Source organism: Bos indicus, chromosome 8 (genome assembly GCF_029378745.1).
Source record: "Bos indicus isolate NIAB-ARS_2022 breed Sahiwal x Tharparkar chromosome 8, NIAB-ARS_B.indTharparkar_mat_pri_1.0, whole genome shotgun sequence".
NCBI lineage: Eukaryota > Metazoa > Chordata > Mammalia > Artiodactyla > Bovidae > Bos > Bos indicus.
The window spans coordinates 37,759,976-37,772,515 of record NC_091767.1 but is presented as its reverse complement, the minus strand read 5'-3'; the positions used below and the strand labels follow the sequence as shown (position 1 = coordinate 37,772,515).

General features: G+C 40.6%; 1 protein-coding gene across 4 annotated transcripts in view; it reads left to right on the top strand.

Moving 5' to 3' along the window:
• KDM4C (lysine demethylase 4C) overlaps window positions 1–12,540 on the top strand; it is a 418,681-nt gene that overhangs the window by 328,786 nt on the left and 77,355 nt on the right. The window lies entirely within an intron of this gene.

Below are 12,540 nucleotides of genomic sequence, written 5' to 3'. Positions count from 1 at the left end.
TTCTGTTGAAAGGATCTCACAGAAATGGAATTTTTTAAATATTGAGAAAATTCCATTAAGAAATAGAGGGAGAATGAAAAGCTCATTATAAAAGCCATGCTAAGAATAGGCAAGATGTGGCCCACATCTGAAAAATGTTTACTTTGAATTGCAATGTACTTTTCAGAGTACATTCAAGTTAACATTCAAGTTAATGTTCCCACACTCTGGTTGAAGAGTTAATTGCTGGGCCAGTCTAATACCTGTTTGAATTTGTTCGGCCAATTTTTCATGACAAAACCATTGTAGATAATGTAGATAAGGTATTGTTATTTTCATGAAGACAGTCTGCATGAGTAGAATTACTTTATTCCTCTTGCAGCTGTACACCTTTTGTGACCCATTCATGGTTAGTTGCAGAGACAGGGGAGCTGAAGGTCGTACACAGTGTCACAGTGTCTTTGGTTCACTGTGGGAGCAAATCTGCCAGTTCTGATTTTGAAATGTTAGCAGACAAAAAGTTGAACTCTTTTTCCTATTATTAATTTTTATTACTGTAAAAACAGTAAAACAACAACAACAACAAAAAGTTAGGATTCCAATAATTATGATGTTTCCCATTTTTGCTTATTCACTGAAATATGTGGTGATTATAATCACTGTGCTCATTCATGATGATTTGGGGTATTTTTAATTGTTCTGGGTCAAGGGTCCTTAACTCTTGTTTCTTGGGCTTTTTTGGCAGTTTTTGGTAAAGACTGTGGATATTTCTTCAAAAAATGTTTTAAAATATTAAAAATACGTAGGATTTTAGAGTAAACAATAATATTGAAGTACACATTAAAATATTTTCAAAGTTAGTTTGTAATATGATAATGTAATTTTTTTTAATCAGTGCAATAAATAATAAGATGTGGCAAATCTGTAGTTATATAGTGTCAAAACGACTGTGAGCATCAGTATTTTGATATTGAAGATGAAGGGGCAGACAGGGCAGTTGAGGAACTTTATGCCTTGTGGTCCCTGCTATCTGGGTGAAGGAGGAGGCTCAGTTGTCTTTAGACTGTGAAGCTTTGGGCTGGGGTTCAAGAGTAGTAAGGTTTGGGAACAGATGGAGTAGGCTTGCTTGGCTCTTACTGTGTCCTGGGGACTGAGAGATCTTTTGTATATGTTACTCCTTTGAACCCTGAGCATGGCTTCATGAGGAGTGGTGGTTGTCCCTTTTACTCAAGCAGTAAAACAGCTAAGCTTGAAGAGATTACTCACAAATAGGTCACTGGAAAAGATATTGACCATTTACTAGTCCTCAGAGTAAGTCTGGGCTTCCCTGGTGCCTCAGACGGTAAATAACCCGCTTATAATGCAAGAGACCCGGGTTTGATCCCTGAGTCAGGAGCATCTCCTGGAGAAAGGAATGGCACCCACTCTAATATTCTTTCCTAGAGAATTTCATAGGTAGAGGAGCCTGGTGGGCTACAGACCATGGGATCTCAAAGGTCAGACATGACTGTGCGACTGACACTTTAGAGGAAGTCTATCTAAATAATCCAGAAGCAATATCCTGGTTAGTAAATCAGTACGAGGCCACAGTGGGTGCAAGGTTAGGATTCAGTCCTAAACCTTTGACCAGAGCCTGTTTTACTGCCTTTTGTCAATTATTCCTTCAACTGACCACTTGAGATTGAAACCCCACATTTGTCTCATCACTGCGAGGCAATTTCTCATCCAGAAGCAGAAGAGATGGGCGCTGGAGGGACAGTGTTCACACAGAGGTCTGTACCCTGACCCAGCTCTTTTCAGAGCTGCAGTTTTCCACACCAGAGAGGGAGAGGGTCTTTCTCAGAAAGACCACCTGTGACATGTCTACTCCACGTTGACCTAATAGCTTTTCATCACCACTTCCCTCCTCAGTTTTATTTGGACACATGGTTCCGGGGTATTTTAACTTAAGCGTAAATTTTCTCACTGTCGTCTGCTGCTGCTATAATTGAAAGACTAGAGGCAAAGAGGTTGGGGCAGGCCACAGACAGAACAGTTCTTGGGTGACAGTTCCTAACAAGGGTCAGATGTGTTCAGGGGTGTTGGGGCAGCTTCTGGTGTTCAGGGCAGAAAGCATACCCCAGCGTCTTGCCTTGTGTAATGATCAAAGAAAAATCATGAGATCTCTTTATTTTTCCTTTTCCCAACCATTGAAATAAGTACCATTCACCAAGATAAGTATATTCAGCAGGAGTATAGATAAATGTTCATTTAAACTGTTAAAAAAGTGCCTGTGGGAAGTCAGATGAGAGAGGCAATTGAAACATGGCTTGTGGGACCCAATTCCTTCATTGCAGATTAGTGAATGGAAGATGACTTTACTGGTTCCTCTCAGACCTCACCAGTGAACACAATTTCAGTAAATATACAGAGAAACAGGCATTTCAGAAACATACACACACCTCTCTCACAAAAACCTTGAACAAAACAACCCTGCAACCTTTCATAGTGTTGAATGTTTACACTGTCTCAAAACAAATATTGCTAAGGATAATTAGTCTTTATCTTTGATTTAGGGTTTTTTTTTTTTTTTTCCTGTCAGATATCTTTAGGCCTTCAGGCTCAGGGCCAGAAATAAATAGAAAATACGTCCTAGTCCTTGATTTGATAATGCCAATAGCAAGTCATATCTGATATTCATAATAAATAAAGTTTTTTTTTTTTTTGTCTGTCCTTGAAACAGCAGGAAGCTTGTAAAAACCAGCCTTCCTAAATTATATCAAACAGGAAATTTGTGTTTTCTTTTTAGATTTAACACGGAGAAATAAATGATTAATTTATTACCATTTCCAACATTAATTCAGGGTGAAGATTCTCCTAAGTCACAGGCAACCTCACAAATTTGTGTAGATTTATAGGGTGGGGAGGACACATTAGTGACTAAGCAGGACCCCGTTGTACCAGAAAGAGCAGTGCTTTTTTTTTAAAGGATATAATTCAGTAATTTTGAGTTCAATTAAATGCTTTATTCGAGGAGAGTAAGAATTCCTGTCTGATCTCTTGTAAACAATAATTTCAAATAATGAAATTTCCTCTAGGAAACAGGTGCTCTTTCATATTAACATGAAAATAAATAGAAATGCAAATACGGAAGTACTTACACAATGTTGATTTTGTGGTTTAGGAGGCTTGCTTTCCCCTCCCGTCGGCTGAAAGATGTTTAGTGACAATAAGTACTCAGAATAAGATTTGTTCTAAAGCTCTTTATATGCTATAATTGTATGCCCTCTTTGCCCTTTAAATCTGAAATAAACTTGAAGTATGAGCTCAAACAGACTGTTAGAGAAGTAGAAATGATAAGTGATTGATTTTTCTCAGCATAAATAACATTGCCTATTCTGTGATTCAGCAAATGCTGCTTTATACTATCAGTGAAGTGCCTCTTTCAACATGAGATTGTGATGTTACCTTTAATATTTAATTTACTTGCAATGCTGCTTATAGGTCTGGCTTTTCTGCACCGCCCAGGTAGTAAGTGCAGAGGGGAAGCTCTGTTTTCTGCTGCAGGGGTGGTGGGAAAAGGGCAGGAGACCTTCAGGGACATGACTTCTCATCCCTCCACTTCAGTTTGTTCGGGCCATGTTATTTTGTCATTCTTGTGACTAGCCCTTGTGCCTATGCTGAGCTAGATTCAAAACCAGGTCTGTCTGACTTGCTGGTGTGTGCTTCTAATTACTGTGAAATACTGTCCACATAGGGAAGACAGGAGAGTGTGGTGTCTGGTCAAGGCACTTCCCACATTTAGTCTGTGTGCATGCCAGGGGCCCTTGATAACAAGACGAGTAGGATTTGTCCAATCCCCAATGAGCGAAAGATGGATGAATAGTCATGCCTGGGCAGCAGGCATTCTTAATGCCCAGGGTTGTTCAGACTTCCTGGGTGGGCTGGTCTGGAGACTTGCTTGGTTGCTAAAGCCACACAGAGAACTGTAAAAAATAGTAGTAGTCCTGTTTTCCATCTAAAAAGTAGCTTCCACTACTAAGCCACAATCATTCTCTCACCTTGGCAAGTAACAGTGCAGTTTATATCAGGGTACCATCCAAGACCCTCCGAGATTGTGCCTTTCCAGCCTGTCATCCTTTAGCTGTGCTCACACTTCTCAACTCAGTTTTGCTTCATAGTCTCCCCGCCTCTTAGCTTTGTGACATTTGTCTAGAACATCCTCCCCTCTTCTCCATCCCACCGCATGTGGACTGGCTGAAACCTGCTGGTCTTTCAAGGCGAGTTCAAAGTCCACCCGCTCTTGCTGACTCCTCCAGTTCTCTGAAACCCACTGGACAGTTTCTCAGAGCCATGTGGGGGACACCATGTCTCCACTGCCACTGCAGGCTCAGCCAGCATGCAGCACGTCCTCCACACCTCCAAGACAGCATCTGACCTACTGCAGGAGCATTGCACTGAGCCTCTGAAATTAATTACAGGGAACTTCTCACTTGGGAGAAACCCACTTTGTACTTTGTTACAAGTTTCCAGGAGTCAACCTGAGGAACTGATCCAGTGGTGCCTGGACTTTGTGACTTGTGGCCATCAGTTGAGAGTGGTGCACACAGCTGTCTGAGCATCCTGCCACCTGGCCTGAGCCATCCAAGTGGAATCGTACCTCCTCCCTTGTCCTGTGTTTGTATACCTCTGTGGCTGTGAAGTTCCTCCTCCATGACACCTTTTTCTTAGTAGGAGTGTTGTGAAGGGCAGGGGTGCAGGTAGCTAACTGCTCAGGTGCACATGCCGGCCTCTCCTTTGTTCTGCTAGTCCAGCCATGTCTCCTTCCAGTCTCCTTCCATGTCTCCTTCATCTTGCTTATTTTGATGACCATGGCAATACTTTTGCCCAGTTCTTTTTAAAAAACTTTTAATTTTGTATTAGGATATAGCCAATTAACAATGCTGTAATAGTTTCAGGTGAACAGTGAAGGGACTCAGCCATACATATACATGTATCCATTCTCCCCCCAGACTCCCCTTCCATACAAGATGTCACTTAACATTGAATAGAGCTCCCTATGCTGTACAGTAGGTCCTTGTTGGTTATCCATTTTAAATATAGCAGTATGTACATGTCCATCCCAAACTCACTCACTATCCCTTCTCCCATCCTTCCCTTTGGCAACCATAAATTTGTTCTATAACTCTGTCACTAAAGAGAGAAGAACTAAAGAGCCTCTTGATAAGAGTGAAAGAGGAGAGTGAAAAAGTTGGCTTAAAGCTCAGCATTCAGAAAACAAAGATCATGGCATCCAGCCCCTTCACTTCGTGGTAAATAGATGGGGAAACAGTGGAAACAGTGGCTGACTGTATTTTTGGGGGCTCCAAAATCACTGCAGATGGTGATTGCAGCCATGAAATTAAAAGACGCTTACTCCTTGGAAGAAACGTTATGACCAACCTAGAAAAACAGCATATTAAAAAGCAGAGACATTACTTTGCCAACAAAAGTCCGTCTAGTCAAGGCTATGGTTTTTCCAGTAGTCATGTATGGATGTGAGAGTTGGACTGTAAAGAAAGCTGAGCACCAAAGAATTGATGCTTTTGAACTGTGGTGTTGGAGAAGACTCTTGAGAATCCCTTGGATGGCAGGGAGAGCCAACCAGTCCATCCTAAAGATCAATCCTGAGTGTTCATTGGAAGGACTGATGTTGAAGCCGAAACTCCAATACTTTGGCCACCTGATGAGAAGAGCTGACTCATTTGAAAAGACCCTGATGCTGGGAAAGATTGATGGTGGGAGGAGAAGGGGATGACAGAGGATGAGATAGTTGGATGGCATCACCGACTCAATGGACATGAGTTTGAGTAAACTCCAGGAGTTGGTGATGGACAGGGAGGCCTGGCTTGCTGCGGTCCATGGGGTCGCAAAGAGTTGGACATGACTGAGCGACTGAACTGAACTGAACTCTTATCACAGCTCTTTTTGTATGCCAAATTAAGCTTCTTGAATACTCAGAGCACATTTTTTTCATTTATGTACCTCCTTTTGCATTTTTCAGAATGCTTTTTATATGGAAGATATTTAATAGATATTGAGATAGCTAAAAGAATGAACTGGCATGTTATATATAATGAGAAAGTATGACAAGGCTGTCTGTTTAACCTATACACTGAGCACATCATGAGAAATGCCGAGCTAGATGAGTTACAAGCTGAAATCAAGATAGGCGGGAGAAACATCAACATCCTCAGATATGTGGGTGATACCACTCTAATGGCAGAAAGCAAAGATCAGCTAAAGAACCTATAGATGAAGGTGAGGGAGGAGAGCTTAAGGCCAAATAGTAAAAAAAAAAAACTAAGATCATGGCATCTGGCCCCATTACTGCATGACAAATAGAAGGGGAAAAGTGACAGAAGTAGTGACAGATTTCTTTCACTTGGGCTCTAAAATCACTGCGGATGGTGACTGCAGACATGAAATTAGAAGATGAATCCTTCTTGGCAAGAAAGTGATGACAAACTTAGTGTGTTGAAAAGGTCCATATAGTCAAGGCTATGATCTTCTCACTGGTCACGTATGTTTGTGAGAACTGGAGAGAACTGGACCATAAAGAAGGCGGAACGCAAAGAATTGATGCCTTCAAACTGTGGTGCTGCAGAAGACTCCTGAGAGTCCCTTGGACAGCAAGGAGATCAAACCAGTCAATCTTAAGGGAGTTGAGCCCTGAATATTCACTGGAAGGACTGATGCTAAAGCTGAAGCTCCAATATTTTGGTCATCTGATACGAACAGACAGCTCATTGGAAAAGTCCGTGATGCTGGGAAAGATTGGGAGCAGAAAGAGAAGAGGATGTCAGAGGATGAGATGGCTGGATGGCATCACCAATGCAGTGAATGTGAACTTGGGCAAACTCTGGGAGATGGTGAGGGACAAGGAGGCCTGGTATGCTGCAGTCCATGGGGTCGCAAAGAGTTGGACATGACTGGGTGACTGGACAACAGCACCTACAGTATAATAAGGAAACAATCCTTCATTTAATCAGTGGATCTTTATTGAGCACTTCCTATGTGCAGTGTTCTAGGACTGGGATTAAAAGATGCTTCCGAAAGATTCCTGTTTAGTGATCTTTGGTGTTTCTGCTGATCCAAAATTAAAAAAAAAAAAAAAAAGTGTGACTGGGCTGTTGACATAATACTTTTCAAGAGTCATCTGTTAGTTTGTCAGTTTGTATCTGAACTGCTGTGGCCTTTCCAGTTGTAGAATCCTTTTGTGATTCTTATTTAATGTTTCCTGGGGCCAACAATGCCTCCCTTGCTTATTTTCAGTGAGTGTAGCCTCTGTCTGATCCCCGCCACCTCTGCCTGCTTTTCTTAGCTCCATCTCTTGGCCTGATGAACTCACCCTCTGTCCTTTCCCCTCTTGCCTGCTCTTGCCTTTTTCTTAGCATCTCACTTTTTGTGGGGTGAATCTCAACAAACTAAAAGCAATGAGATAAATGGCTTCTGATACATATCATAAATAAGGATTTAATTCAACACACTTGACAAATTGTGAGCCATTTATTTTAATGTTCTAAACTTGAAGAGTAGAAATAACTTTTCTTGATGGGGTTGTGGAGAGGCAGAGTAGTCGCCATGTTATGAGCTGATGCACGAGTATTCAGAATTGAGTTTTACTGTATCATTTCATGATGTCTGCCAGTTGTATTAATAACATCCTTAGACTGCTGAAAGCAGAACAATTCTGTCTGGCCCGAGTGGCATGAGACTGCATATGAATTGCTGCCCCTCACTATAGCAGCCCACACCTGCAGTGTGAGTTCACTGTGGAGACCTCGGTTTTCAACCTTCCCCACTCCTTCCTTCCCCAACCACTCTTTAGTTCTCTGGGTAAACTGATTTCTCTCAGTAACAATCTACTCCTCTCTCTGCCCCTTCTGAATCTTGCTTTCATATGACAGTTCTTACATTCTGCTTTTCCTTCTGCTTGAGTTGTTTACTTGTCTGTCTCCTTCCCTGGGTTGCAAGCTCCTTGCTGTAGATCTTAGGCTTCATTATACAGTGTTCCCCCAGTGCTGGCCATTATTGGCACATGAGTGATTGACTTAATGAGTACTAATGAGCAGACCATACATTTTACAGGTAGAATAAAAAGAAAAGAAAGTTTCTGTTTTAAAATATATATGTAAGGATGTGGAGTACAATCAAAGTTTCAACCTCAGTCCTCTGACTTGCCTGCAACAATAGTGATATCCATTGAGTCCAATTTGATTCCCTGTTGGGACTGGAAATGTTAGCTTGCCGTGGAGTTACCTGGCAAAAGTATCTTTGGAAAGGAAAAGAAAAAAGAAATTAGGTAATATCAGTTGTTACTTGCCTGATTAGGAAATACTAATTAAAAGTACTTGTGCCTCTTTTGGAGGCTTATTTATGGAAGCAAAAGGATCACAAAGTTGACAAAACAACAATGAAATCATATTACAAATCAGATTAAAAAAGAAAAGGGAAGAGGATGTGCTTTGAACCTCTAACTCCTTCACAGCTCATCATTTTTTGATGCCCTTTGCCAGGATGTGCGCACTAAGAATCTAATGATACACAAAGCCTCATTGCCAGATACTTCATTAATTCCTCAACCCATTAGGAGCCTTAATAGCCTATGCCATTGGAATAAGTATGGAAATCCTGTCCCCCAAGAAAGTACAGTCCTCTATAAATCATACTCGCCTGAGGATTCTCTCAGCCCTTGACACAGCAGAATAGATGAAAAAATATTGTACCTCCTGAATTTCCTTATACTAGAGGCTCTCGGAATAATCGGCACCCCTTAACCCTTTAACCCTCCAACCCAGTGTGTGATCCCTGGGTCAGCAGCATCAGTATCAGTGGCAACTTGTCAGAAATGCAAATTCAGTACCCCCAGCCCAGACACACTGAAACTCTGAGGGTAGGGCCCATGATCTGTGTTTTAGGCAGGCCTCTCAGTGATTCTGAAGTCCTCTGACATTTCTGGTGGCATAGTTATATGTAGAATCTTTTTTCGCTGATGAAGAAACAGGTGAGCAAGTTTATAACTTGATCAAAATGTACTTGCTTAGATTTAGTTGAATTCAACAAACACTGAGCAGCTCTTATGCCCCAGACATCCCTTCTAGAAAACCGTAAAGGCGGATGACACCTTATCATTGTTACTCTGTAGGGTCCTCTGTGTCAGCACTTTCCTGCTATGCTGTGTTGGTCTCCCTTGGACATTAGCACCTCCTCCGCTTGTTCAGGAGCACCCCAAGCGATGGCCCTCTAGGCTGCATCATTGAATTTCTCAAACCTCTTATTAATTGTTTTCCAGAAATTGGCTCCTCATTCCTTTCCCAGTGGGTCACTGCCACCTCAAAGAGGAACTGCAGGAAGAATGGCCCTGTCTTTCCAAACCTTCTGTGCTTTTAAGTGCCCAGCAATCTTACGGTTCACAAGTTCTCTTCAGTCCCCATCCCTCTAGAGATTGGTGTCACCTCGTCCTTCTTCTATTTTAAGACTTAAGCAGATGATAGAGAAGTTCTTTCCCACAGCAGACAGTGTCCAGCCCTGGCCTTGTGTGAGTAGCTCTGTTTAAAGGAGGATATAGAATCTCTGTCAACAAAGGATAAGAGTAAAAACACTTACATTTAGCTTCCTCTTAATAGCCACTTGGCTATAGTCCAAGTCCTTATCATCCTGTGGTTTCATAACAGTATCTTTCTCCACCAGTCTGTTCTTTATCCACCTTGCTGTTAGATCCATGAAGTTGCTCAGTTGTGTCCAACTCTTTGTGACCCCATGGACTGTAGCCCACCAGGCTCCTCCATCCATGGGATTTTCTAGGCAAGAATACTGGAGTGGGTTGCCATTTCCTTCTCCAGGGGATCTTCCCGACCCGGGGATCGAACCCAGGTCTCCCGCATTGCGGGAAGACGCTTTACCATCTGAGCCACCAGGGAATCAAATAATAATTCTGTCATTTCACAGCTCACTTCAAATATGTGCCTGTGGCTTATTGCAGGGGTCAGATACTAGGGCCTGTGCTTGTTGTAAATAAAATTTTATTGGAACACGACTATGCCCATCAGTTCAGTTCAGTTGCTCAGTCTTGTCCTATTCTTTGTGACCCCATGAACCGCAGCACGACCATGCCCATCATTTGTGGATTATCTGTGCCTGCTTTTACACTGCAGCTGACCCTTGAACAACATGGGTTTAAACTGCGTAGTCCATGTATCTGTGGATTTTTTTCAGTACATGTATTGTAAAAGTTTTTGGAGATTTGCATCAATTTGAAAAAACTTGCAGATGAACCACGTAGTTTAAAAATATGGGAAAAAACTAAGGAAATGTTAGGTATGTCATGAATGCATAAACTATCACAGATACTAGTAGATACTAGTCGATTTTATCATTTATTACCATTAAATATACAGAAATCTATTATAAAAAGTTAAAATTTTTCATGTGTTACACAAACACAGACCAGACAAACCCCACCCATTACACTAGGGTGTCATAAAGCAATCATATTACTGCTTCTTCATTATTAATGCATGAATTATTATACTTGTAAATAAATATGAATTTTTTAAACGTGTTTTAATTTTTGATGCCTAGTGTTAGTGATACGATTAACATCTACAGTGTTTCATATCATAGGAGACAATTTGGTGTAGATATTAACAAACAATTCCTCTTATTAACAGATGAGATAATCTTAAGTATGGATATACAGTACTGTAAACGTATTTTGTCTTCTTTATGAGTATTTTAATAATGTTTTCTCTAGTTTATTTTAAGAATATATAAACTTATAACGGAGAAGGCAATGGCACCCCACTCCAGTACTCTTGCCTGGAAAATCCCATGGACAGAGGAGCCTGGTAGGCTGTAGTCCATGGGGTCGCTAGAGTCGGACACGACTGAGCGACTTCACTTTCACTTTTCACTTTTCACTTTCATGCATTGGAGAAGGAAATGGCAACCCACTCCAGTGTTCTTGCCTGGAGAATCCCCGGGATGGGGAAGCCTGGTGGGCTGCCATCTATGGGGTCGCACAGAGTCGGACACGACTGAAGGGACTCAGCAGCAGAAACCTATAACATACCAGATAGGTGTTAATCAATTATTTACGTTATCATTAAGGCTTCGGTAAGTTATTATTAGTTCAGTTTTGGGTGAGTCAAAAGTTACTTGATTTTTGACTGTGCAGAGGTTGGGTTGGTGTCCCTAATCCCCATATCGTTCAGTTCAAGTACACAGCGCAGAGTTGAGTAGTTGCAGCTGACACTGGCACACAAGCCTAAAATATTTATCTGGCACTTTAAGAAAAAGTTCACTACCCTAGTCTATAAAATAAAATTTAGTCTGTTTACACTTAACATACTGAATGATTGGGTTTAGTTCTGCGAATTTCCAGTGTGTTTTTTTCCTTTGCTTCCACCTGTTCTGTGTTTCTGTTTCTTTTTCATGTTTTTGTTTGAATTTATTATTTTTCCTTATTCTGTTTTTTTTCCCCCCACTTTTGGCTCTTTTAACCTTTTTCCAGTCAATTCAAGAACATTAGAACATTAAATGTTTATTTAGCTTCATTTTTACCACTTCTGCCATACATGCTACAATTGTCATCTATTCAAATTCTCTTTGTATTTCAAACCCAGAGGACATTACTATTATTGTTTATAAAGTCCATATTCATTTAGATTTATCCACATATTTAGCTTCTTGGTTAATCTTTAGTTCTTCTTGCATACTTCTGATCCTTGACTGTGGGGGAAAAAATCTGTTTGCCCTAATGTTTGAAAGAAAATTAGGCTGGATGTAGACCTAATTTAATTTTCCTCTATAAATTGGAAAACATTGTTTCATTGTCTTTTAGCACTCACTGTTGCAGACTAGAGATCTGATGGTAATCTGATTTTTCTCTTTTATTCTTTGGAAGATTTGGGAATTTTCTCTCTTTATTTGGAAATCTAAGATGTGTTTAGGTTATTTAAAAAAATCAATCCTATTTGTTGGGTCTTTTTTCAGGTCACGATTTTTTCTGTTATTTTCTCTTTTTCTTTTCATCTAGAATGCCTCTTAGAGAGACAGTAGAACATCTGGATCTCTTTTCCATACTCCTTAGCCTTTGTGTTTCATTTTCCTTCTTTTTGATCTTTTCTTCTGTGTTCTGTACAATCTCTGGGCTCCATCTTTCAGTTGCTAATTTGATCTTCATTGGAATCCATTCCAGAATTCGACACATCTTGTTTTTTTTAATATTTTTAATTTTAGAACTGTAACTTGTTACTGTTTTTGTTTAGTTGATGCAATATAGTTTGGACTCTCTATCATAGTATGTCTATATCTCTCTTAACTAATCTTCTGTTTCCCATTACCTGATTCCTTAGGCCAACTTTTCTGTAAGTATAGCACTTCTTGTTCATGGCATTGTTTTCCTTCAAGTGTTTGTGATTTTTAAAGTATATGATTGTATTCTGGTTGCGTACTTTTTTTTCTATTAGCCCAAATGAGAATCCACTTGTCCTACTGGTGAATGATAGCTCAGCTCACAGTACTCGGGTTCAGATCAGA